Consider the following 25,760-nt stretch of genomic DNA (forward strand, 5'->3'; position numbering starts at 1 on the left):
GTCGTCTCCATTTCAGTTTGAGTTTCCAAAATTTAATGGGTCCTGGAAGCCAGGACGCTCCCGCGGAGCCCGCGCGCCGCACCCTGCGCGCCGCACCCGCGCTCCCCACCGCCGGCAGGGGCGCCCACGGCCCGCTCGGCCGCAGGGCTCGGGCGTGCGCGATCCTCCGCCTCCGCGCGCCGCGCTCCGGAGCTGCGCCGCCGCTCAGCACCGAGGCGGCCTCCGCAGGACCGACCCCGAGGCTTCGGGACCGACCCTGAGGCTTCGAGTGGATGTTTGTGCCCGCGCTCGCTCCCCGACCGCTGTGGGGGCCGCGGGGCCGCGTCCACGCTGACAGGTCTCACCCCCTCAGGGCCCGCGGCGGGAGGAGAAGGTGAGCGGAAGCCGCCGGAGCGGGCACTGCCGAGGGTGCGGGGCTCGCAGGGCCCCGGAGGAAGGGCGCCCCGTGTAGACCGTGGGCTTCCGCGGCTTTGTGCGCCGCGCGGCGGCCTCCCCGGGGCTGAGCGCGGGGCTGTGGGGTCCCCCCTGTCCGGGCTCGGATGCGTTCCGCGTCGCGGCTGTGTCCGTGCGCCGCGGACGCGGCTCCTGCGGCTCCTGCGGCTCCTGCGGCTCCTGCGGCTCCTGTGGCTCCGCAGACGGTCCGTGGTCCCGGCGCGGCCGCCCCCTCGGGGCTCGCGCTCCCCGCGCCCCGCCCGCCCGGCCCCGCGCGTCCTTCCCGCGTCCACACCCGCCGCGGGACCGGCCGGAGTCCGAGCGTCCGGGAGCGAGGGCGGACTGTGTCGACGGCGGCGGCGGCGGCGGCTGTTTCCTGAGCCCCGAGCGTCTCCGTCCGCGCGCGTCCCCTCCGTGTCCGTGGTCAGCGGCGGCGGCTGTGAGAGGACCGGCCTGTCCCCCCCGGGTCGGGGCTCCCCGTGTCTCGATCTTGCGGACGCGGCGGCGGACGAGGCTGCCTCGAGGTTCTCCCCGCCGGTCGCTCCGGGCCGCGGACGTGGGTCGCGGACGCTGAGGCGGGATTGTGTCCGCTCGTCGCCTCGCGCGGCGGCCCCGGCTCTGGGCGGCTCCGCGGGCGCGTCCGGGGGCGGGGGGCGGTGTCCGGGCCGCGAACCACGTCCCCGCGGGCGGCGCGGGGAGCGGGAAGGCGGGTCCCGGGAGGGCGACAGGCCGGGCTCGGGGGCCGGGGACGCTCACCGGCGGCGGGACGGCGACGCCCTGCGGGACGTGACCCGCCGCTTCCCCGCGGGCCGGGACGGGGGCGTCTCTCCCGCGGCGGCTCCTGCCGCGGGTTCGGGACGGACGGTCGCTCCCGGGACCGACGCGGAGCCGCCGCCTTCCCGCCGCCGCTCCGGCTCCCCGGCCGCCGGCCAGAGGCCCGACCCGCTTCCTCAGGCTCGCCCCGGGCTGTGCGGGCGCCGCGGGGACCTGGGACCCGAGTCCTCCCGCGAGTCTCGGGCCGGCCGCGGCCTCCTGCGAGGGCGAGTGGCCTGTCCGCGCGGGGGACCTGCACCCGGCGGGCGCCGCCTCCGTCCCGGAGCCCGACGTCGTCTCTGCTCTGCGACGCGGGGCCGCGGGGGTCGGGAAGCGCTACGTCCTCTGCGGTGACCTCGGATCTGCGGGGCTGGGTCGCCGCAGCACAGACGCGCGTCATCCCCGTACGGAGACCCCCCGCCGTCGCTTCCCAGCCACGTCCGCCGTGTGACACGGGCTGCTTCGGGGCGTGTTACCCTAAATAGGGACATGGTCCCGCGGAACCCCCACGGAACCCCAGGTGAGGAAACCCTGAGGGCGCCCGCAGTGGCCCCCAGACCGCAGGCCACTTCGGCTGTGTCCACCCCACGGCCTGCCGCCCGGTCTGAGCGACCACCGTTCTCCACTTCTTCTGGGGGGCGAGAGTTGGGGCCGGGGCAGGAGTTAAGGTTATGGGGCCGGTGGGATCGGAACCCAGCCCAGGGCTCGGCCGAAGGCACCGGAGTACGGAAGGTCCACACTGCTGGCTTGTGGCCACCATCACAGAGGACTGACTTGAGGGCAAAAGCTACGGTAAGGGCCGGGCCTGGGGTTGTGTTTAGGGGTACTGAATGTGTGCGTTAGGTTTGTGTTAGTTTTGGGGGGCCGATGGCCAGAGCGCAGTGACCTTTGGGATTTGTGGAATGGGCATGTGGTGGCGAATCCTGGAGGCAGAGGTGCTGCGGGGAAGGCATGGGGGATGGGGGGGCAGGGACCCAGCGGCTGGGGTGGAGGGGCTGGGCCAGGGAGGTGGGCGTGTGGAAACTGAGGGCAGAGGGGCTGGTGGTCTGAGGCCTGGGGGTGGTGGGATTGGGCTTGGGGGGCTGGGAAGGTGAGGGGAGGGCCAGAGCAGGCCGGGGGTGGGGGTCGGAGGGATAGGTGGGTGGTGGTGGAGGGTCCGGGGTTGGAGGGCCTGGGGCTTGTGGGACGGGTATGGAGCACCCTGGGCAGTGGGTCGCAGGGACCAGGGGGCATGAAGGTGGTGGTGACGTGGCATGGGTGGTGGGCAGGCAGTCGCAGCCCCTCTGTGCTCCTGGAGCCCAGGGGCCAGAGTCAGAGTGGGCAAGGGGACAAGCCAGTGACTGACAAGGAAGCCCACACATCCCACCACGTCGCCTGCCACAGGGGCTGGCTGTCACTGCGCAAAGGCGCGGGGACCCAGCGGTTGCAGTTCTCGGTGGTGGCTGTTACACAAACACCAGGTAAACACGTGTGAGAGGTTTGTCTCCCTCCTGCGTATTCAGAGGGTTTTGTTCTCTGATTTCATATTCCCGAATCACCCTGGGGTGCATGGACAGAGCAGGCGCCCACACATACCTTCCCTGCCAAGGGCGCTGCCTTTTTGTTTCCACTTACGCTGTAAACAAGTGTTATTGTGAGATCCACGAGTGCCCCATGTTTCCAGTTTTTTGCTTTTATTTTTTTTTTTAAGATTTTATTTATTTATTTGAAAGAGGGAGAAAGAGAGAGAGAGAGCGTGAGAGGAAGGAAGGTCAGAGGGAGAAGCAGACCCTCTTCCCAGGAGGAACCTGAGGTGGGACTCTGTCCTGGCACTCCAGGGTCATGACCTGAGCTGAAAGCAGTCATCCAACCAGCTGAGCCACCCAGGCACCGCAACAGTTTTGTGCTTTTTGTTGGTGATTTTGCTGCCTTAAAATAGCCCCAATGCTGAAGTGTGAAGCACAAGAAGGGTGTGACATACATTGGGGAGAAAATATGCATGTTAGGTAAGCTTCCTACAGGCATGAGTTCTAATGCCGTGGGCAGAGGGTTCAGGGTTAAGCAGTCATGTGTATTGAATAAGGGGTCTTGAAGCAGAAAGACACAAGAGACAAGCTTATATATTGATGTGTCTTAACCAAGGGCATGCAGAAACCTAACCCCTTAGGTCCCCTAGGAGCGAGGGTTCACTGTTCCCTAGCTCATTGCTCATGCTGACTTCATAGAACACAAGTACTGGGAACTAATGGGGATCAGCTGTGTTTTGTTCGGCATGAGGCTTCTCAGCTTGGGTGTTTTGAGATCCATCTGTCTAGAAAATTTAAAATACTGATTCCTGTCCCCCACCCTTTCCAGATTCTGGTTCTAAGGTCTGGGGCTCAGTGTGGAGACTCTTCAGGCATACAGTACGAGGAGGCATAGGGGCTTCAGGATCCGGGGATGTGGGGATGGGTGGGGAGACTCTTCACACATACTGAACTTTTGAGGTGTAGGAGTTTCAGGATCTACACTGAGAATCCGCTGGTTGAGGCCATGACCCTGGCTGGTGAGAGAGCTCATGTCCGAGTCTCAGAAGTAGCTGGTGGCCAAGGGACGCGGTGAGCAAGGGCTAGGCAGGGAAGGATCATCTGCGTTTTTTGCCCTGCTAAGGCTTCAGTCTTCCCTTTTGTAAAACCAGGATAAATGGTAATACCTACATCACAGGATTTGTTTGTGAATGTAATGAAATCATGTACTTTGAACTTTTAAGTGTTATTCTTTTTATTCCACCATTTGTAGAAGAAGAGAGAAGAAGCCAGGCTGGGAGCAGAAGTGAGTGCCCAGGTCTTGGATGGTCCCGCTGGAGTTTGGGCTTCAAGGTGCCCTTCTTCTTTCAGGGTGGGGAGGACCCTGGGTGGGGGGGGGACCACGCTGCAGAGCGAACAGCAGAGGATGTTTTCCTCCCGAAGTTCATGCTGGGCACCTTCCCAGGGTGACGGGCTCACACGCTGGTCCTGAAGCGCCAGGCTAACCAGCTGCAGATCTGTGCCCTGGGCCTGGGCAGCTGCCTGCACGCAAGTTCTACTTCCTGGAGGGCAGCAGTGAGACTCTGCTGTCCCACTTTTACAAACGTCCCGTCTGTCTGCACCTCCAGACTGTGCCTGCCAAGGCCGTGTGTAAGTACCTCTAAGACAGTCCCCTTGTCTGCATCAGGCTCTAGCTGCGAAGGACAGAGGCGTGTGGGGAGGAGTGAAGCAGAGGCGGGGAGTACACCCCTCCCTGTCTCCAGGATCCCTTTCCGAAGTTGCTGTTGAATAAATGGGCCTTCCTTGTTGTCTTGCCTCTTGGTTTGTCTTTCTTCCTTAGAGAAGAGCGCTAGAGCTGGGTTCCTTCGAGGATGCTCCAAGGCTCCCCCAAAGGCTGCCAGTTGTTTGCGGTTTGGGTAATAGCGACGGTGCCATGAGTGTCTTGTCACTTTACCAGGAACTTTTCCTGGAGCTCTTTGTTTTCTCCAGAGTGGAAAAGTCCATCTTTGGTAATTATAAAGTAATTAATGTTAATTTTTAAAATTTTAAGCAGTATGGACATTCATCAAGTGAGCCATGTAAGTTTCTTGTAATGCTTCCACAGAGAGAACTACTGTGGACAGTTTATTTCCAGATGTTCTTTTTCCCTTCAGAAATGCCTTAATGGACACTCACCGCTTACTAAACAAGCTTCAGTGGAGCTCCTGCCCTGTGCCGCAGGATCTTCGGAGGGCTTGGAGTCCGTCCATGTACAGAATGTTCTGTTCTGAGATCCCTGCCTTCATGACACATGTGTCCCCATGGAGGTGGACAGGGAGGGTCCGGTAGCATCGAGGACTCTGGACAGGGAGGGAGGTAGACCCCAGCTCAGCGGGAGAGCGTCTCAGGAGGTAGCATTTGCAGAAGCTGAACATGGTGCAGTGGAGCAGGGATTGCTGACCAAATCCACTGTGACACTGACCTTGACCCTCACCCTGATGATGACCCTGTTACACTTAACCCTGAACCTCAACCTCACACACCCTAATCCCAACCCTGACCTTGACTTTCTATTCCGACTCTGATTCTACCCTAAGCTTTACTCTCACTCTAAAAGACATGCTTTCCCTAATCCTACCCACAACTTGGGCTTCACTCAACCTCACTTTTACCTGAGGGTCTCACCCAGACCCTCCCCTGATCATGTCGGATTCTGACACTTGACACTGACTGTGTCCTCACATAACCCTGATCTTCAGTCAGGACTTCACTCTGAAAATACCCTGATGGTATCTGACCCTTATCACGACCTTGACTGTGACCTTATCCTAATTCTAACACTGACCATAATCCTCCTCCAGACTCTGATCATGACCTTGACCATAAACCTGACCGTCATTTAAATGTGACCATAGCCCTGATCTTCTCTTATTGATAAACTGGACTCTGACTTTGACCATGAAACCCAATCATCACCCAGACTCTGTCCCTCCCACAGATCTGAGCCTACTCAACCCTGGTCGTGACCCTGATTCTAACACTCAACAAGCTTGGATTGAACAACGCTGAGACACCCTCACACCCTGCTGACAACGCTCAACCTTAACCTCACTCTGCCCCTGACCTTGACCCAACCTTCACTTTGGCAAGGACCCAGACCCTGGACTTAAGTGAATTTGACCCTCACCCTCTTCCTGATTCGCACCCTAACCCTAACCTTCACCCTTCCACCACAGTGATCCGACTGAAACTCAGCTGGACTTGATCCTGTTCCTGAACCTCCTGACCCTGATCCACCCACATACTGATCATGAAACTTCACTTAACCCTGACCTCCACCCTGAACCTTACTCGAATCCCTAACTGACACAGGTGCTTATCCTGTCCCAGACTGTGACCCTCTTGCACAGCCTTGCCACCTAGATCTTGACCTTGACCCATTTTTTTAATTGAGATATATTTGACATGTAACATTGTGTACATGTTGATACATTTATGTATCTTAATCCATGATATATCATAATATGACTGTAGCAGATAGCACCTTTATCATATTATATGATTATTCTGTCTTTTTAGTCCTTAGAATAATTAAGTTCTAGGTTCCAAAAATTTTATTGATTATAATACAGTATTGTTGTCTGTGCTCACTATTCATTATAAATTTGTACCCTTAGGTGACATCTGCCCTGTTCCCGCCACTCCCCAATCCCTAGTAATCACCATTTCTCTCTCCGTTTTTGGGAGTTTTGCTTTTGCAGATTACATCTGTAAGTGACGTCATACGGTATTTGTCTTTCTCTGACTTATTTTCACTTAGCACAACTTCCACAAGGCCCATCATGTTGTTGGAAGTGGCAGGAGTCCTCTTTTCTCATGACTGTATCATATTCCCTTGTATTTATTTACCACATCTTTATCCATTCATCTGTTGATTGGCCCTTCCTGGCTATTGTGAACGACGCTGCTGTAAATACCAGAGTGCGTCTCTCTCTTCAAATCCTGTTTTTATTTCTTTTGTGTATAAATCCAGAAGTGGAATTGCACTGGATCATTGGTGGGTCTATTTTTAATTTTTTGAGAAGCCTTCGTATTGTTTCCCATTGCGGTTGAATCAGTGTACACGCACATCAACAGTGTGGAAGAGTTCCCTTTTTTCCGGACCCTTGCCAGCAATTCCTATCTCTTGTCTTCTTGATAATCGGCCCTCTGACAGGTGTGACGTGATCTCATTGTGGTCTTGATTCGCTTTTCTTTGACAGTCGGTGGTGTGGAGCGTCTTGTCATGGGTCTGCTGGCCGTTGCAAAGTCTTTGGAGAAAAGTCTAGTTTATCTGTTTTTTCAGTCAGATTGTTTTTGATTTTGAGTTCTGTGAGTTCTTTATATGTTTTCAGTATAAACTCCTTATCCAATGTATGGCTTGCAAAATTTTCTTCCATTCTGTTGAGAGCTTTTTCATTTTGTTAATGGTTCCCTTTGCTGTGCAGAAGGTGTTAAGTTTCATGGAGCCATATTTGTTCATTTTCATGTTTGTCTTTGGTGCTGCTGGTGTCATATTCAAGGTTAAGGAGCTACTTCCTGACACTTACTTCTAGGAGTTTTATTGTTCCAGGTCCTTCTGTTTCAGTCTTTAATCTGTTAGAGTGCATTTTTGTGACTCGTGTAAGATGGGGGTCTAATTTCACTGCATGGACTCATCCAATTTTCCCCACTCACTGGTTGAAAAGACTGTCCTTTGCCCATTGTGTGTTTGGCTTCCTTGTTGAATATTTTTTTGACTGTATAAGCAGGTGTTCTCACTTCTCTGAGAGAAGTGAGAACTTCTATCTTGTTCCACTGGTCTGTGGGTCTGTTTTTGTCTGTCCATGTAGTAGCATACTGTTTTTATTACTGAAGCTTTGTAGTACCGTTTGAAGTGAGGAAGTATGATATCTGGCTTTGTTCTTTTTTTTCCTTAAGAAGGACATTTTAACAATATAAAATCTTCTGATCCATGAACACAAGGGGATATCTTTCCATTTGTTTATTTTTTTCATTTCTTTGATTTCTTTCAGCAAAGTCTTGTAGTTCATTGTACAGGACTTTCACATCCTTGGTTAAATTTATTCCTAGTATTTTATTTTATGTTTTTTAAGATTTCATTTATTTATTTGACAGAGAGATCACAAGTAGGCAGAGAGACAGGCAGAGAAAGAGGGGGAAGCAGGCTCCCCGCTGAGCAGAGAGCCCGAGGCAGGGCTCGATCCCAGGACCCTGAGATCATGATCCAAGCAGAAGGCAGAGGCTTTACCCACAGAGCCACCCAGGCGCCCCTATTTTATTGTTTCTGATGCTACTGTGAATGGGATAGTTTTCTTTATTTCTTTTTCAGACGTTTATTCTTACTGTATAGGAATGTTAATGATTTCTGTAAGTTGATTCTGTATCCTGCAACTGGACTGAAATCTAACAGCCTTTCAGATTTTCTATATACTGAATCATATTATTTGCAAATCATACTATTTGTAAATCATATTATTTGCAAGAAGTGACAGATTCACTTCTTCCTCCCTGATTTGGGTGCCTGTTTCTTTGTCTTGCCTAATTGCTTTAGCCAGGACTTCTAATACCAAACTGAGTAAGAGTTGTGTGTGTGTGAGCATTTCCTGCTCTTTGAAGAAAGGCTTTCAATGTTTCACCAGTGAGTATATACTGTTATACTCATAACGTAGGCCTCTTAATATATTGAGGTGTGTTCCTTCCATACCTGATCGGCTGAGGGTTTTTATGAAATTATGTATTTTGTCAATGCTTTTTCTGCACCTATTCAGATGGTCATGTGATTTTTTTCCCTTTCACTTTATTAATGTGATGGATTACATTTATTAATTTGTGCATGGTTAATGATCCTTGCATTATAGGGATAAAGCTTACTTGCTCATGATACATAATCCTTCTTTTAAAAAATTTTTATTTATTTATTTGTCAGATAGAACACAAACATGGGGAGTGGCAGGCAGAGGGAGAAGCAGGCTCCCCACTGAGCAAGGAGCCTGATATGGGACTTGATCCCCAGACCCTGGGATCATGACCTGAGCTGAAGGCACTTATCCGACTGAGCCACCCAGGCGTCCTGATGTGTAATCCTTTTTATGTGTTCTTATGAATCCAGTTTCGCAACTGGATTCATCAGAGATACTGGTCTGTAGGTTTCTTTTCTTGTGGTGTCCTTCTCTGGCTTTTGTATCAGGGCAATGGCAGCCTCATAAGATGATTCTTGGAGGTAGTCCCTCCTCCTCAGTTTTTTGGAAGAGTTTGAGAAGAGTTGGTGTTAATTCTTCTTCGACTGTCTGGTAGAATCTCCAGTGAAGCTTTCTGGTCCTGGGGGAGGTTCTGTGCTGGGAGGGTTTTGGTTCCTGATTCAATCTCTTTAGTCTCAGTTGGTCTGTTCAGATTTCTGATTTTTTCCTGATTCACTCTGGTAGGTTACTTGTTTCTAGGAACGGATCTCTTTCTTCTAAGTTACCTGAGGTTTTGGCATGTAATTTTTAGTCTCACAATCCTGTTTTTCTGCAGTCTCAGTTGTAACGTCTCCTTTTTCTTTTCTCTTTTTAAAAAATATTTTATTTATTTATTTAAGGGAGAGAGAGTGAGCACAAGCAGGGGGAGTAACAAAAGGAGAGGGAGAGAGACAAGCAAACTCCATGCTGAGCAGGGAGCCTGACGTGGGGCTCTATCCCAGGGCTGGGAGATACAGACCCGAGCTGAAGGCAGATGCTTAACTGTCTGAGCCACCCAGGTGCCCCTAATGTCTCCTTTTTCACTCTTTATTTTATTTGAGACTTTTTATTTTATTTTATTTTATTTTTTTTTTAGTCGAGCTAAAGATTTGTTGATTTTGTTTATCTTATTTGTAGAACCAGTTCTCAGTTTCGTCAGTCCTTCCTGGGTAATTCATTTCTGCTCTGAGCTTTATTGTGTCCTTCCTTCTGCTAACTTTGGGTTTAATTTGATGTTGTTTTCTAGTTCCTTGAGGTGTGAAGATAGGTTGCTTATTTGAGGTCTTTCCAGTTTCTTAATACATGCACTTATCTCTTTGAACTTTCAGAGCTGCTTTTGCTGCCTTCTGTAAGTTTTGATATGTTGTCTTTCTAGTTTCATTTCTTTTGAGATAATTTTTAAATTTTCTTTTGATTTCTTCACTGACCCATTGATTGTTCAGAAGTGATTTGTTTAGTTTCCACATATTAGTGGATCTTCCAGCTTTTCTTTAACTGATTTCTAGTTCCATACCATTGTGGTCAGAAAAGATAGTTGGTGTGATTTCATCTTGTTAAATGAGCTAAGATTTGCTGTGGTCCTACCTGTGGTCCTTTCTGGACAAAGTCGCATGGGCACTTGAGGAGAATGTGCATTCTGCTGCTGTTGTTGTTTCTCTCTTTTTTTAAAAAAAGATTTTATTTATTTATTTGACAGACAGAGATCACAAGTAGGCAGAGAGGTAGGCAGAAAGAGAGGGGGAAACAGGCTTCCTGCTGAACAGGGAGCCCAATGCGGGGCCCGATCCCAGGACCCTGAGATCATGACCTGAGCCGAAAGCAGAGGCTTTAACCCCCTGAGCCACCCGGGCGCCCCTGTTTTAATCCATGGAGCCACTCTGCCTGTTGATTTGGTGAATTCAACTTGTTAATATTTAGAGTGATTATTGATACTGTAAGAATGAGCACTGCCACCTTATGTCTCGCCTTGTGATGGTTCTTTTCCCGGTTTCTGCCTACCTTGGTAAGGTGCTGGTTTTCCACAGTGCCTTTGGTTTACCCTTTCCTTGTTTTGTCTGAAGTTCTGCTTTATTGTTACCATGGGATTACAGACAACACCTGTCAGGTAAGATAGTCCTTTTTATGCTGATAGCTCCTTATTTTCATTCCCTGTAAAGTTTCCACACTTTTACTCTTTTCCTGTAGTTTTGATGTTAAAATGGACCTCTTTTTATGCTGCAAATTCACTGAGAAGTGATAGTGACTTTGGTTATTTTTCATGCTCTTTTCCTTTAGCCTCCAAACTCTCATTAAGTGGTTAACACACACTTCTAATACAGAGTTTCCATTTGTAATTGTGTTAATCTTTTTGCCTTTGCTAGTGTTTTATGTACTTTCATTTGTGTTTATGTCACGAATTAGTGCTTTTTCATTTCAGCTGAAGAACCTCTTTGAGCATTTCCTTCAAGGTTGGTCTGGTGGTGGTGAGCTCCCTCCGCTTTGATGTGTCTGGCAAAGCCTCTATTGCTCCTTTCAATCTGAAGGGTAGCTTTGCTTGATGACTTTCTTGGCTGGCAGTTTTTATCATTTAACACTGAATAGGTCTTTCTACTCTCTCTTGGCCTATGGAGTTCCTTCTGAGAAATCTGCTGATAGCCAAACAGGGGCTCCATTGTAGCTTACCCTCTTGTTCCTTGACGGCCTTTAAGATGCTTTCTTTATGATTGACAGTAGACAGTGTCATTACAATGTCAAATATGATGAATGACCTTCCTTGAAGAAGGTCTTTCTGCTTTGGGGGTGCTCACACCCCCAGGAGGGGTGTCCTGCAGCGAGGGGCCTCCCAGACACCCACAGGCACATCTCTCGCAGAAATCCTGAAGCAGATAGCAGGGAATGTGTTCCTCCAATGTCTTGGGTTGCTCTTGTCTGCCTCTTTCCCTTTTCTCCAACTTTCCTGGTCATGGACTCACTCACTCTCCATTTTGGCTTTCCACCTGCCCTGAAGGGCAGGCTCTCGCCAGCGGCATCCTGGGGAGGGACCGACTCGGCTTCTTCCTTCTCCTCTGACCCCAAGCCCATCTCTACCCTGCTTCGGTGGTGGGCCTGGTTTCCCCTGCTGGCTGGGCTTCCGCAAACTCTCTGTCTTCAGTGAGTGTCGCCCAGTTGTGCTTCCCCCAGACCCGGCAAGTCAGGCTGGGCCAGGCTCGTCCTCTTCCTCGGATCCGCAGCCCTTTCACGGCCCTGTCTGCCTGCTGTCTGACGCACAGGTGTGTAGAAATCTGGGTGCCCTGGTGTGATGATCAGAGGCACTTTTGTTTGATTGTGAACATCGACGTAGTTATAATAAAAGGGAAGAGGAAGAGAGGGAAGACTCTTGCAGCCACCATGCTGATGTCACACTTGAGCCTGATCCTGACCCTACACTCACTTTATCCTGGGTCTTGAACATGACCCTCACCTTGGAAATGACCTGACTCTGACCTTCACCCTGTTCCTGGCCTTGCAGTGTACGGTTAACCTGATTCTGAATCTGGCATTCACCATGGTGCTGACCCAGCTCTGACCCTTACCTTCACTCTGACTCTGATGTTGACTTTGACCTGAAACCTGCTCTCACCCGGAACCTGAACTGGACCCCACTCTCCCAGTAATCTGATGCTGCTGTTCACACGGAGTCCTAACTTGACACCCTAAAACTGACCCTGACGTTAACCCTGAAGCACTGATTATGACCCTGACCCTGCTCACCCCGATGCTCACTTTCTCACTAACCTTGACCTTCAGGTGACCTTCACCCTTAACCTACCCTCACCCTGCACCTAACCTCAACAGGATTCCGACCCAAATAGCCCTCACCTCCATGCTGAATTCATCCCTGCATTTGACCCTCACTTCACTCCTGCATGGGTCAGTGTAGTGGCTTAAAGTAATTCAGATGCATTCACCATAGTTTCATAGGCCTTAAGACAAAACTGGGTCTTGCTGAGTTAAAAGCAAGGTTTAAGCAGAGCCACATTCCTTTCTAGAAGCTTTGGAGATGCAGGAAGGGCTTGTGAGCTGTGGAATGTAGGATTCATCCTCCCCAAGGGGGAAAAGGCCTGGGAAGAGATTCTCCCCTGGAGCCACAACCCTGACCCCTACCCCTCCCCACCCCCTGCACTAGACCCTGAGCTGCAAGCTGTGAGAGAGTAAACTGCTTTGTTTAGGCCACTAAGTTTATAGAAATTTGTTTGAGTTTCAGTAGAAAACTAATATGGTACTCAGTCTCTAGATTAGGGTTAGGGGTTAGCTTGGGTTATTTTATTTGCCTTTTAGTAAAATATGTCAATGCTGGGGCACCTGGGTGGCTCAGTGGGTTAAAATATGTCCATGTTTAAATAAGACATTTTTCTTAGACCATTTTACAGTGAAGAAAGGTAACCATGTATTCCTAAAAGTTAGAAGAATCAAGGTCCCAAAGCAACACCCAAGTGAAAACATCTTAACAGGGGAGGAGTCAAGATGGCGGAGAAGTAGCAGGCTGAGACTACTTCAGCTAGCAGGAGATCAGCTAGATAGCTTATCTAAAGATTGCAAACACCTGCAAATCCATGGGCAGATCGAAGAGAAGAAGAACAGCAATTCTAGAAACAGAAAAACAACCACTTTCTGAAAGGTAGGACTGGCGGAGACGTGAATCCAAAGCAACGGGAAGGTAGACCCCGGGGGGAGGGGCCGGCTCCCAGCAAGCAGCGAAGCAACAGAGCACAAAATCGGGACTTTTAAAAGTCTGTTCCACTGAGGGACATCGCTCCAGAGCCTAAACTGGGGCGAAGCACCCGCGGGGTCAGCGTGGCCTCAGGTCCCGCAGGGTCATAGAAGGATCGGGGGTGTCTGAGTGTCGCAGAGCTTGCAGGTATTGGAACGGGAAAGCCGGCTACAGAGACAGAGCTGACAGTAAGCTCACAGCTCGGGGTTACCTTGAACCAGCCACAGGCTCGGTGAGCTTAGAGCGTGGCCGGAGGTCAGGCAGACGGGTGTGGCTGGGCACTGTTCTCTGAGGGCGCACTGAGGAGTGGGGCCCCGGGCTCTCGGCTCCTCCAGCCGGAGACCAGGAAGCCGCCATTTGTATTTCCGTCCTCCGGAACTCTACGGAAAGCGCTCAGGGAACAAAAGCTCCTGAAAGCAAAACTAAGCGGATTACTCAGCCGGCCCCTGGTAAGGGTGGTGCAATTCCGCCTGGGGCAAAGACACTTGAGAATCAATACACCAGGCCCCTCCCCCAGAAGATCAAAAAGAAATCCAGCCAAGACCAAGTTCACATACCAAGGAGTGCGGTTTCAATACCAAGGAGAGCAGCAGAATTCCAGAGGAGGAGAAAGAAAAGCACGGAACTCATGGCTTTCTCCTTGTGATTTTTTAGTCTTGCAGTTAATTTAATTTTTTTCTTTTTCATTTTTTTCTCTTCTGCTAAAAAATTTTTTTAACTTTTACCTTTTCTTTTTTAATGTTTTTAACTAGTTTATCTAATATATATATTTTTTCTTTTTTATACTTTTCTTTATTTGTTTTCTTTTTAAAATTCTTATCTTTTTTTTTTCTTTCTTTCTTTTTGAACCTCTATTTATCCCCTTTCTCCCCCCTCACGATTTGGGATCTCTTCTGATTTGGTTAAAGCATATTTTCCTGGGGTTCTTGCCACCCTTTTAGTATTTTACTTGCTCCTTCATATACTCTTATCTGGACAAAATGACAAGGCGGAAAAATTCACCACAAAAAAAAGAACAAGAGGCAGTACCGAAGGCTAGGGACCTAATCAATACAGACATTGGTAATATGTCAGATCTAGAGTTCAGAATGACAATTCTCAAGGTTCTAGCCAGGCTCAAAAAAGGCATGGAAGATATTAGAGAAACCCTCTCAGGAGATATAAAAGCCCTTTCTGGAGAAATAAAAGAACTAAAATCTAACCAAGTTGAAATCAAAAAAGCTATTAATGAGGTGCAATAAAAAATGGAGGCTCTCACTGCTAGGATAAATGAGGCAGAAGGAAGAATTAGCGATATAGAAGACCAAATGACAGAGAATACAGAAGCTGAGCAAAAGAGGGACAAACAGCTACTGGACCACGAGGGGAGAATTCAAGAGATAAGTGAAACCATAAGGCAAAACAACATTAGAATAATTGGGAATCCAGAAGAAGAAGAAGGAGAGAGGGGAGCAGAAGGTATACTGAGAGAATTATTGGGGAGAATTTCCCTAATATGGCAAAGGGAACGAGCATCAAAATTCAGGAGGTTCAGAGAATGCCCCTCAAAATCAATAAGAATAGGCCCACACCCCGTCACCTAATAGTAAAATTTACAAGTCTTAGTGACAAAGAGAAAATCCTGAAAGCAGCCTGGGAAAAGAAGTCTGTAACATACAATGGTAAAAATATTAGATTGGCAGCTGACTTATCCACAGAGACCTGGCAGGCCAGAAAGAGCTGGCATGATATATTCAGAGCACTAAACGAGAAAAACATGCAGCCAAGAATACTATATCCAGCTAGGCTATCATTGAAAATAGAAGGAGAGATTAAAAGCTTCCAGGACAAACAACAACTGAAAGAATTTGCAAACACCAAACCAGCTCTATAGGAAATATTGAAAGGGGTCCTCTAAGCAAAGAGAGAGCCTACAGGTGGTAGATCAGAAAGGAACAGAGACCATATACAGTAACAGTCACCTTAGAGGCAATACAATGGCACTAAATTCATATCTCTCAATAGTTACCCTGAATGTTAATGGGCTAAATGCCCCAATCAAAAGACACAGGGTATCAGAATGGATAAAAAAACAAAACCCATCTATATGTTGCCTCCAAGAAACTCATTTTAAGCCCGAAGACACCTCCAGATTTAAAGTGAGGGGGTGGAAAAGAATTTACCATGCTAATGGACATCAGAAGAAAGCAGCAGTGGCAATCCTTATATCAGATCAATTAGATTTTATGCCAAAGACTATAATAAGAGATGAGGAAGGACACTATATCATACTCAAAGGGTCTGTCCAAAAAGAAGATCTAACAATTTTAAATATCTATGCCCCCAACGTGGGAGCAGCCAACTATATAAACCAATTAATAACAAAATCAAAGAAACACATCAACAATAATACAATAATAGTAGGGGACTTTAACACTTCCCTCACTGAAATGGACAGATCATCCAAGCAAAAGATCAACAAGGAAATAAAGCCTTAAACAGCACACTGGACCAGACGGACATCACAGTTATATTCAGAACATTTCATCCCAAAGCAACAGAATACACATTCTTCTCTAGTGCACATGGAACATTCTCCAAAATAGATCACATCCTCGGTCCTAAATCAGGACTCCGCCAGTATCAAAAGTTTGGGATCATTCCCTGCATATTTTCAGACCACAATGCTCTGAAGCTAGAACTCAACCACAAGAGGAAGTTTGGAAAGAACCCAAATACATGGAGACTAAACAGCATCCTTCTAAGAATGAATGGGTCAACCGGGAAATTAAAGAAGAATTGAAAAAAATCATGGAACAAATGATAATGAAAATACAACGGTTCAAAATCTTTGGGACACAACAAAGGCAGTCCTGAGAGGAAAATATATAGCGGTACAGGCCTTTCTCAAGAAACAAGAAAGGTCTCAGGTACACAACCTAACCCTACACCTAACGGAGCTGGGGAAAGAAGAAGAAAGAAACCCTAAGCCCAGCAGGAGAAGAGAAATCATAAAGATCAGAGCAGAAATCAATGAAATAGAAACCAAAAAAACAATAGAGCAAATCAATGAAACTAGGAGCTGGTTCTTTGAAAGAATTAATAAAATTGATAAACCGCTGGCCAGACTTATCAAAAAGAAAAGAGAAAGGACTCTAACAAATAAAATCGTGAAGGAAAGAGGAGAGATCACAACTAACACCAAAGAAATACAAACTATTATAAGAACATTCTATGAGCAACTCTACACAAAGAAATTTGACAATCTGGAAGAAATGGATGCATTCCTAGAAACATATAAACTACCACAACTGAACCAGGAAGAAATAGAAAGCCCGAACAGACCCAAAACCAGTAAGGAGATTGAAATAGTCATTAAGAATCTCCAAACAAACAAAAGCCCAGGGCCAGATGGCTTCCCAGGGGAATTCTACCAAACATTTAAAGAAGAACTAATTCCTATTCTCCTGAAACTGTTCCAAAAAATAGAAATGGAAGAAAAACTTCCAAACTCATTTTATGAGGCCAGCATCACCTTGATCCCAAAACCAGACAAGGATCCCATCAAAAAAGAGAGCTATAGACCAATATCCTTGATGAACACAGATGCGAAAATTCTCACCAAAATACTAGCCAATAGGATTCAACAGTACATTAAAAGGATTATTCACCACGACCAAGTGGGGTTTATTCCAGGGCTGCAAGGTTGGTTTAACATCCGGAAATCAGTCAATGTGATACAACACATCAATAAAAGAAAGAACCAGAACCATATGATACTCTCAATAGATGCTGAAAAAGCATTTGACAAAGTACAACATCCCTTCCTGATCAAAACTCTTCAAAGTGTAGGGATAGAGGGCACATGCCTCAATATCATCAAAGCCATCTATGAAAAACCCACCGCAAATATCATTCTCCATGGAGAAAAACTAAAAGCTTTTCTACTAAGGTCAGGTACACAGCAGGGATGTCCATTATCATCACTGCTATTCAACACAGTACTAGAGGTCCTAGCCTCAGCAATCAGACAACAAAAGGAAATGAAAGGCATCCAAATCGGCAAAGAAGAAGTCAAACTATCACTCTTCGCAGATGATATGATACTATATGTGGAAAACCCAAAAGACTCCACTCCAAAACTGCTAGAACTTGTACAGGAATTCAGTGAAGGGTCAGGATATAAAATCAATGCACAGAAATCAGTTGCATTTCTCTACACCAACAACAAGACAGAAGAAAGAGAAATTAAGGAATCAATCCCATTTACAATTGTACCCTAAACCATAAGATACCTAGGAATAAACCTAACCAAAGAGGCACACAACCTATAAAGTACTATAAAGTACTCATGAAAGAAATTGAGGAAAACACAAAGAAATGGAAAAATGTTCCATTCTCCTGGATTGGAAGTAGAAATATTGTGAAAATGTCTATGCTACCTAAAGCAATCTACACATTTAATGCAATTCCTATCAACATACCATCCATCTTTTTCAAAGAAATGAAACAAATAATTCTAAAATTTATATGGAACCAGAAAAGACCTCGAATAGCCAAAGGGATATTGAAAAAAGAAAGCCAAAGTTGGTGGCATCACAATTCCGGACTTCAAGCTCTATTACAAAGCTGTCCTCATCATGACAGCATAGTACTGGCACAAAAACAGACACATAGATCAATGGAACAGAATAAAGAGCCCAGAAATAGACCCTCAACTCTATGGTCAACTAATCTTCGACAAAGCAAGAAAGAATGTCCAATGGAACAAAGACAGTCTCTTCAATAAACGTTGTTGGGAAAATTGGACAGCCACATGCAGGAAAATGGAATTGGACCATTTCCTTACACCACACACAAAAATAGACTCAAAATGGATGAAGGACCTCAATGTGAAAAAGGAATCCATCAAAATCCTTGAGGAGAGCACAGGCAGCAACCTCTTCGACCTCAGCCGCAGCAACATCTTCCTAGGAACATCGCCAAAGGCAAGGGAAGCAAGGGCAAAAATGAACTATTGGGATTTCATCAAGATCAAAAGCTTTTGCACAGCAAAGGAAATAGATAACAAAACCAAAAGACAACTGACAGAATGGGAGAAGATATTTGCAAATGACATATCAGATAAAGGACTAGTGTCCAAAATCTATAAAGAACTTAGCAAACTCAACACCCAAAGAACAAATAATCCAATCAAGAAATGGGCAGAGGACATGAACAGACATTTCTGCAAAGAAGACATCCAGATGGCCAATAGACACATGAAAAAGTGCTCCATATCACTCGGCATCAGGGAAATACAAATCAAAACCACAATGAGATACCAGATCACACCAGTCAGAATGGCTAAAATCAACAAGTCAGGAAATGACAGATGCTGGCGAGGATGCAGAGAAAGGGGAACCCTCCTACACTGTTGGTGGGAATGCAAGCTGGTGCAACCACTCTGGAAAACAGCATGGAGGTTCCTTAAAATGTTGAAAATAGAACTACCCTATGACCCAGCAATTGCACTACTGGGTATTTACCCTAAAGATACAAACACAGTGATCCGAAGGGGCACGTGCACCCGAATGTTTATAGCAGCAATGTCCACAATAGCCAAACTATGGAAAGAACCTAGATGTCCATCCACAGATGAATGGATAAAGAAGACGTGGTATATATACACAATGGAATCCTATGCAGCCATCAAAAGAAATGAAATCTTGCCTTTTGCGACAACATGGATGGAAGTAGAGCATATCACGCTTAGTGAAATAAGTCAAGTGGAGAAAGACAACTATCATATGATCTCCCTGATATGAGGAAGTGTTGATGCAACATGGGCGCTTAAGTGGGTACGAGAAGAATAAATGAAACAAGATGGGATTGGGAGGGAGACAAACCATAAGTGACTCTTAATCTCACAAAACAAACTGAGGGTTGTTGGGGGGAGGGGGCTCGGGAGAAGGGGGGGTGGGGTTATGGACATTGGGGGTGTGTGTGCTTTGGTGAGTGCTGTGGGGTGTGTGGACCTGGCGATTCACGGACCTGTACCCCTGGGGATAAAAATATATGTTTTTAAAAAATAAAAAATTTCAAAAAACCACATTAACTCCAAAATACACATTAATCACGGGGATAGCTTTTATTGTTAGAAAGCACAGTACTTATTGAGTGGTCAAGTTCTACAACGTTTTTAATAAAATCGTTTGTGCTATGTCAAAAAATAAATCTTAACTTTTGTGTTTTATCTTTAAAGTTAATAAGAAACGTATTTGCTTTGTTGCTCTCCTCACAGATGGATTTGCTCCCTGTTTCATTCTGGTCTTGGCTCAAATGCCACCGTCGCAGAGGGGTTTCCTAGTGGGCCTCTCTGAATTCATGGCCCCCTTAGTCCACACTGTTCTCTTTTTAGCCAGCATTCCTTCCCCTCTGTTGATCCATTTATTATATCCTTTGCTGTTTGCAAGCTCCCCGGTAGGACTAGAGCAGTACATTTGCATTAAGTAGATACTCCATAAATATTTATTAATAAACAAGTACGACTTTCTTTTTAATAAAAATATGCATGTTTTGTCAATGAATTTTTTTTTACCGTTTCAGAATATATTTGGAGAAAACTATTGCTCCATGAATATATATCTGTCAAGGCTTCATTATGTCCTGTGTCATGCTTCCCTGAGCTGGCCAGAGCACTCATGTCCCATATTTGAAACTCAGCTTCAGACTTTACGGTGAGTTCTGTGAAGGTGCTGGGGGGCATATGGGGGGCTTGTCCTGCTGGACACCACTGTGTCATCTGGGGCCAGATGTGACATGAGCACCCCCTCTTTCCCTAGCTTTTTGCATTTTCCTCTACCCTCTGTCATCATGTGGGTTCCTAGACAAATCTTTTCAGACAAACTCTGAGATGACCTATGGCTTGGGACTCCACTGACATCACAAAGTCTCATAACCAGTGTCAGAAGTTTCTGTGGCACTGACATGACGTTTGTTCCCAGAATAGGCCCCGTAAACAGTCCCATGAGAGTCTGGGAGTGCAGGGAAGACACATGAGTGGTGGTGGCTCTAGCTAAAGTCACTGTGGGGGATCCTGCTGGAGGCCGTCTCCCACCTCAGTCTGGCTCTTCCGCTGATTTCCAACATGACTCAGGAGAGTCACTTCCTCAGAGCTTCAGGTTCACCATTTCTAAAGTGAGGAAATGTTTTTAGGTTAATGGATTCATTCAAGATGATGGAATGAATGCCTAGGAAGTTCTGGGCAGTCTCCAAGGTGGCGTCTATCTCAGGAGCTCCTATCGAGTTCCATCACTGGACACAGTGGCTGTTCCATGGAAATTCCCCAGGGCAACACTGGACTAGCAAGGGTCTTCAGGGTGTGCCCCCATGCCCTTTGATAGGGCTGAAGGGCTGTGAGCAATTCTGAGCCCAAACCCAGGTTTTGGCTGTGCTGCCTTCTTGCATGAAAATAGCAGTGCGTGGGTCAGGCCCACTGCAGAAGCTGAGCTGGTGTAGTGAGGACCTTGCCTGGGACATTGGCGCCATGACACTGGGAGGGCACAGCGATGTCAGGCAATGCGACAAGGGATTCTCCATCAGGGTCGATGATACAAGGTATCGTTTTACAGCAAACATAACAAATACATATAAATGACAGAATAGTCAATAGTTAAACATACTCTATACTATGGCAGTCAGTGATGGGAAGAGTGGATGACAGGTTCAGAAAGGGGAATGGGAGGTCCAGGGAGCAGGCTGGGGTAGTCGGGGTAGGAGGGTCTCGTGGAGGAAGGGGCCAGGAGACTAGTCACAGGTTCCAACAGTGCAGCATCAGGGTAGGCGCTGGGCCTGACCAACAATCCCCAGGGGGCACTGGGGACATTCTAGCTCCAGAAGATCTACAGAAATGCAAATTGGCCTAAGCAGAGCCTTCCTGGTCTGTCTCCTTGGTTCCTGGGTGTGGCTCTTTCTCTGCCTCTGAAGGCTGTTGATTTCTACTTTGTTTTCCTTTGAGATGCACTATTTTGTGTGGATCCAGGGCTGTGAGTGGACCCAGATTCTTCCTGCAAAGAAGGGGAATAGAAGTCTCCCTTGTTTCCTAAGTAGACCTGAATATATTCAATAGTAATAGCCTTTTCCCAGGCCCCTGGGCCTTCATCTGCTCACCAACTCTGAGATTTTAGAAAAACATCTTCCATTTTTAACATGTTGAAAGCATTAGTTTGGTTTTTTAAAAGTTCAACAAAGTCACACTTTTCATAATCTATAAAGTGATGTTTAAACATTGAAGGAACAAAGTTTGACAGAATGAAGAAGAAATGCCTCAGTAGCGGGGTTTGAGACACTGTTTACTCACTGTTGCCCCCGTGTGACCACTCTCCGGATAGCACGTGGCCGGATGTGAATTTCCCTGATTCCAGGGAGAAGACAGAATGTTGGCCCCTGAATTCTTTAGCTCCTAAAAACCATCTTTTGCGAGCAATATTCTAAATTGAGTATCTCTCTCTCTTTTAAAAGATTTTATATATTTATTTGATAGAATACACAGAGAGAGAGAGAACACAAGCAGGGGGAGTAGGAGAGGGAGACGCAGGCTTCCTGCTGAGCAGGGAGCCTGATGCGTGGCTCCATTCCTGAGCCACAGGCAGAAGCTTAACGATTGAGCTACCCAGGTGCTCCTTGAGTATCTCTTAACTATATATTAGGGTTAGGGTCAGGGTCAAGTTGCATACATTAACTATGGACAGTTTTGTGCATGTCAATCTTACCTGCCCAAAGTATTTTTTAAAAAATGCAGGATATAGTACCAAAGCACTGAGCACATTCCCTGTCCCCATAAATAGGTCACTAAACATAATTATTGTTTCATCTTAGCTGAGGACCAGGAGCTGGTCCCATAGGTACTTGGCATGTAGTTTCTGTGGCCAGCTGGCCACCCCCCCTCGACAACCACACCCAGCTCAGCCCATCCTCTGCTCTGCTCAAGGGCAGCAAACAGATGGACCAGGTGCAGGTGGGACTCCCTCCTGTCACACACGGCTGGCTTTCGACAGGTAGAGAAGTGGGCCAGCTCACAGACACATGACCTGTTCTGTTGGTTCCTTGGTCTCTGCCTCCCCTTTCTGTCACCCTGGTTGTGGACCTTTAGCTCCTGGGAGAACTTGGGTTTGCAGATTTCTGTTGACATTTCCGAGTGTAGATCTGTGTTGCCTTTGTTCCCTGTCCTTGGGTCAGAGATGAAGGAAAAGTCATCATACTCAGAAAGCAGCAAAAATAAATACCAAGTGTACTCTGGCCCTGGCACCTCAGGCTTGAAAACAATGGCCAACTACCACTTGATGTTCTACACAATCAGCCTTAGGGACGCACAGATGCATGTGACATGAAAACGTACTGAAGGAAATCTCGTTACTGAAATTCTGCCTTGCAGAAGTCAGTTTAGGGACACTGCCCCTCTCCCGCCCTGTCATTTCCCATCTGGCCAGTGCCTGATCACACTGACAAGTGTAGCCACACAAGACACAACAGTGACATCCTCCTGGAGCACTCCTGGTCCCCCTGTCCCCCCATCTGGCCAACCCTGCACACGCCCCGTCCTCTTGAGTATCATGTCATGGCACTTGTCACACAAAACTGTCATTTGCTTTCTCTCGGTCTGTCCTTTCTGCTTGGAGTAGATCTCTCTCACAGATATCTGGCTGGATGACAGGCCAATGAATGGTTTCAGGATCTTTTTTCCTGGAACAGCAGGCATCCCTCAAAACCCTGATGGGCATGGGGAGTTTCTGCCCCTCTGTGTGCCCCCAACCTCAGTGGAACATAGTTTCCAGGACAAGGAATTTGGGACTCCTCCCAGATGAAGTTTGTTCTGTGAAGTTGGTTTCCTTCTGAGATCATCATGGAACCACACTGGGTGGCCATTCCTGGAGGACAGAAAGCATGCTACGGTATTGTGTTCTCCTTGTACACTGTGGCTACCAAAGAGGAAACACATGCGCACACTCACACATTCACAGTTATACCTCCATTTCTGAGCGTCACTACCATGGATACGACAGTGAATTTCCGTTGGGCTGCAGACCTGCAGACGTGCCTTTCCAGGTATAAATAGAGGAGGACGGAGATGGAGTTATGGCTAAAAGGATAGAAGTCCTTGCCTCTGGGGGTGAAGAAATTAGATTTGACGTAGAAGGTGCTATGTTCTACTCAAAGAAGGGACATGACCCTAGGATCTTTGAGATCAGGGATCGGCAGACTTTTCTATAAAGTCACCTGTAAAGATTTTCTGTTAGGTGTTGCAGTCCATGTGGTGTCTCTGACAATGACTCCACTCTTGCACTGTGGCTTGATAGCAGCCACAGACCATCCATAACTAATGTTCTAGCCACACTTAATTGACAGAATACAGGGGGAGGCCCCATTTGGCCCATGGGTGGTAGTTTCCCACACCCTGGATCTGCAACATGATGGATGATGGGGGAGAGGGCTCTTCTTTTCCAGTGGCAGAGTGGGAGTACACTGGGGTCTATCCTGTCTGACTCTGGCCCCTCCACTTGAAAGGGAAAAAAGATGATAGTGAGACTGGCCAACAATTAAGGCCTCAGGAATTCCCCTGCCTTTCTCTGTAGGCCTGGGGCTTGTCACAAGATGTTTGTGTGTGGTTGAATTCCATGTGGGTATTGTTTGGGTGAGTATGTCCCTGTTGCCTGGTGGCTATATTTGGTGGGTCATATACCACACAGATGGTCATCTCATTCAGGCCAAGACTATGAGCACAGTTAGGGTTCTCCTGAGTTAACAGAGATCTAGCATGTGTGGGCTTCAGGACGTGTCTGATTCAGCTCTCAGCAATGTTATGGAGCACGTGGCTTCCTGGGCCCCCTGTGACACTGACACGGGTCTGGCCTGGGCCACTTTTGCACTCGTGATGGAAAAGCCCCTGGCCTGGATGGTCCACCCCATCCTTGGCTCTGCAGGCTGAGACCCGAGGTGCCTCCCACCTCATTGACTGGGACCAGGTCACCTGCCCATGGATGAGCTAATTGCTGGAACCAAGGAGTGGAGCCATGGAGATGGGCACACGTTGTTAGGACCTCTGTTGTAATGACTTTTCTAATGGCCGTGGTGGCAAGATCTTCTGGGATGCATCTGTTAATACAATGAATATTAATTTCTGATAGTAAGTAGGTCCAAGGTGCTGGCTTAGCACCTGATACCTCAGTCCCAGCACCTCGGTGCTACTGTACTTATCTGCAGGGACAATGTCTGAGAATGAGCAAAGTGGATGGAAACTGATCTGGAATGCACAAGGGAAGGGTGTGTGTGTGGTGGTGGGGCGGTTGGGGATAATAGGCCAAACTGTACCTCCAATTTATCTAGGTTCAAGAAGGTGCGGGGAATCCATGATGTTTCAACACCCATCATTTTGCAGATAAAGAACATGCTTTTGCATGGAGTTTGGCAAGATTCGTTCCAAGTCTTCTCTAGCTGGTGCGGAAGTTGCGGAGAGCAGCGCCCTCCATCCGCTAGGATCAGCGTGAGAGGCTGAGTGTTCTTAAGAAGGTGTCTGGCTTTCGCAGGGCTCACTGTGAGCCTGTGCACAGGACTGACGAGGACAGTTCACAGTTTTGCTCTGAAGATGGAGTCTTGGAAGAATGAGGTGCCCCATGTGATCCCAGAAGGGGACAGACCTGGTGTCCACTGTAGAGTTACGTTGTGGGAGTGGTCGTGATCTGCAGCCTCTGCTTCATGAGATGTCTGTCCTTTATTGAGTTCTGGGTGTGCTTTTTGTGACTTTTTCCTAATGGGTGGGATTTCCAAGGAGTGGGATTTTTTTTGGCTTCACTGTAATTGCTGGTCCACTGGGAGTGAACAAGTCCTGTTCTGCTGCTGAGAAGTTGTGTCCCTAGTGGCTGGAGTGTGTATTATAAGCTTCGAGGTCAATGGTGAGGTGGTTACAGCGGTCAGCAGGCTATTGTTATTGATGATTTTTATGGGTAAATTCCATAGGATGAGATGTTAGATCTTATGGTTAGAGATCCTCCTTAAGTGCCCATAAAGGGAGCTTTTTCTGAGTTTCATATTTGATATCTTTTTATTACTACTAATAGTCCTCCTTGTACTTGGTATTCCAATGAGCAGTGCATTTCAACATTGTCTGTATTTTACTCTTGTGTTGATGAGGATTTGAGAAAGGAACATGTCAGTGCTTCCACAAATGTACACTGGAACAACCAAATAATAAAATTTTATTTTTGGCACAAAATAGGAAATATCCTGCTGTGATTCCTAGTTTAAAGCAGGGGAGGGAGCCCTCCTTCCGTACTGGTAATGAGCGCCGTAGGCCTTCCTAGGGAACATTATCAGATTCTGTTGGAAACTTGGTCTCTGTTATTGTGGAAGAATCAAGAGTCGACCAATTATTTGTCTCTTGTTTCATTTTCCATAAACATTTCCCCAATATTTGGTTTCCCACCACTACCATTGTGAAGTCATCCCAAATTCGGCAGCAGCTCGCCCTTCTCTGCCAAGGGTATGTTTGAGCCAAGACAAAAGTGAATCCTGGGTGACTGGGAGACCCTAGGATCGGAATGCTGTCGG

The 25,760-nt window shown here is 47.4% G+C and overlaps 1 long non-coding RNA gene across 2 annotated transcripts; it reads left to right on the forward strand.

Moving 5' to 3' along the window:
- Window positions 1–161: 161 nt before the first annotated feature.
- Window positions 162–25,432, forward strand: LOC309869171. 2 transcript variants are annotated; one of them, XR_014314026.1, is made up of 3 exons: window positions 162–373; window positions 19,764–19,894; window positions 24,592–25,432. It is a non-coding gene; the product is annotated as an uncharacterized lncRNA (long non-coding RNA). The 2 variants fall into 2 exon arrangements; XR_014314027.1 differs by having other exon boundaries at window positions 24,540–25,423.
- The last annotated feature ends 328 nt before the right edge of the window (window positions 25,433–25,760 follow it).

This window comes from Mustela nivalis (genome assembly GCF_964662115.1).
Source record: "Mustela nivalis genome assembly, chromosome: 7".
In the NCBI taxonomy this organism is placed as follows: Eukaryota; Metazoa; Chordata; class Mammalia; order Carnivora; family Mustelidae; genus Mustela; species Mustela nivalis.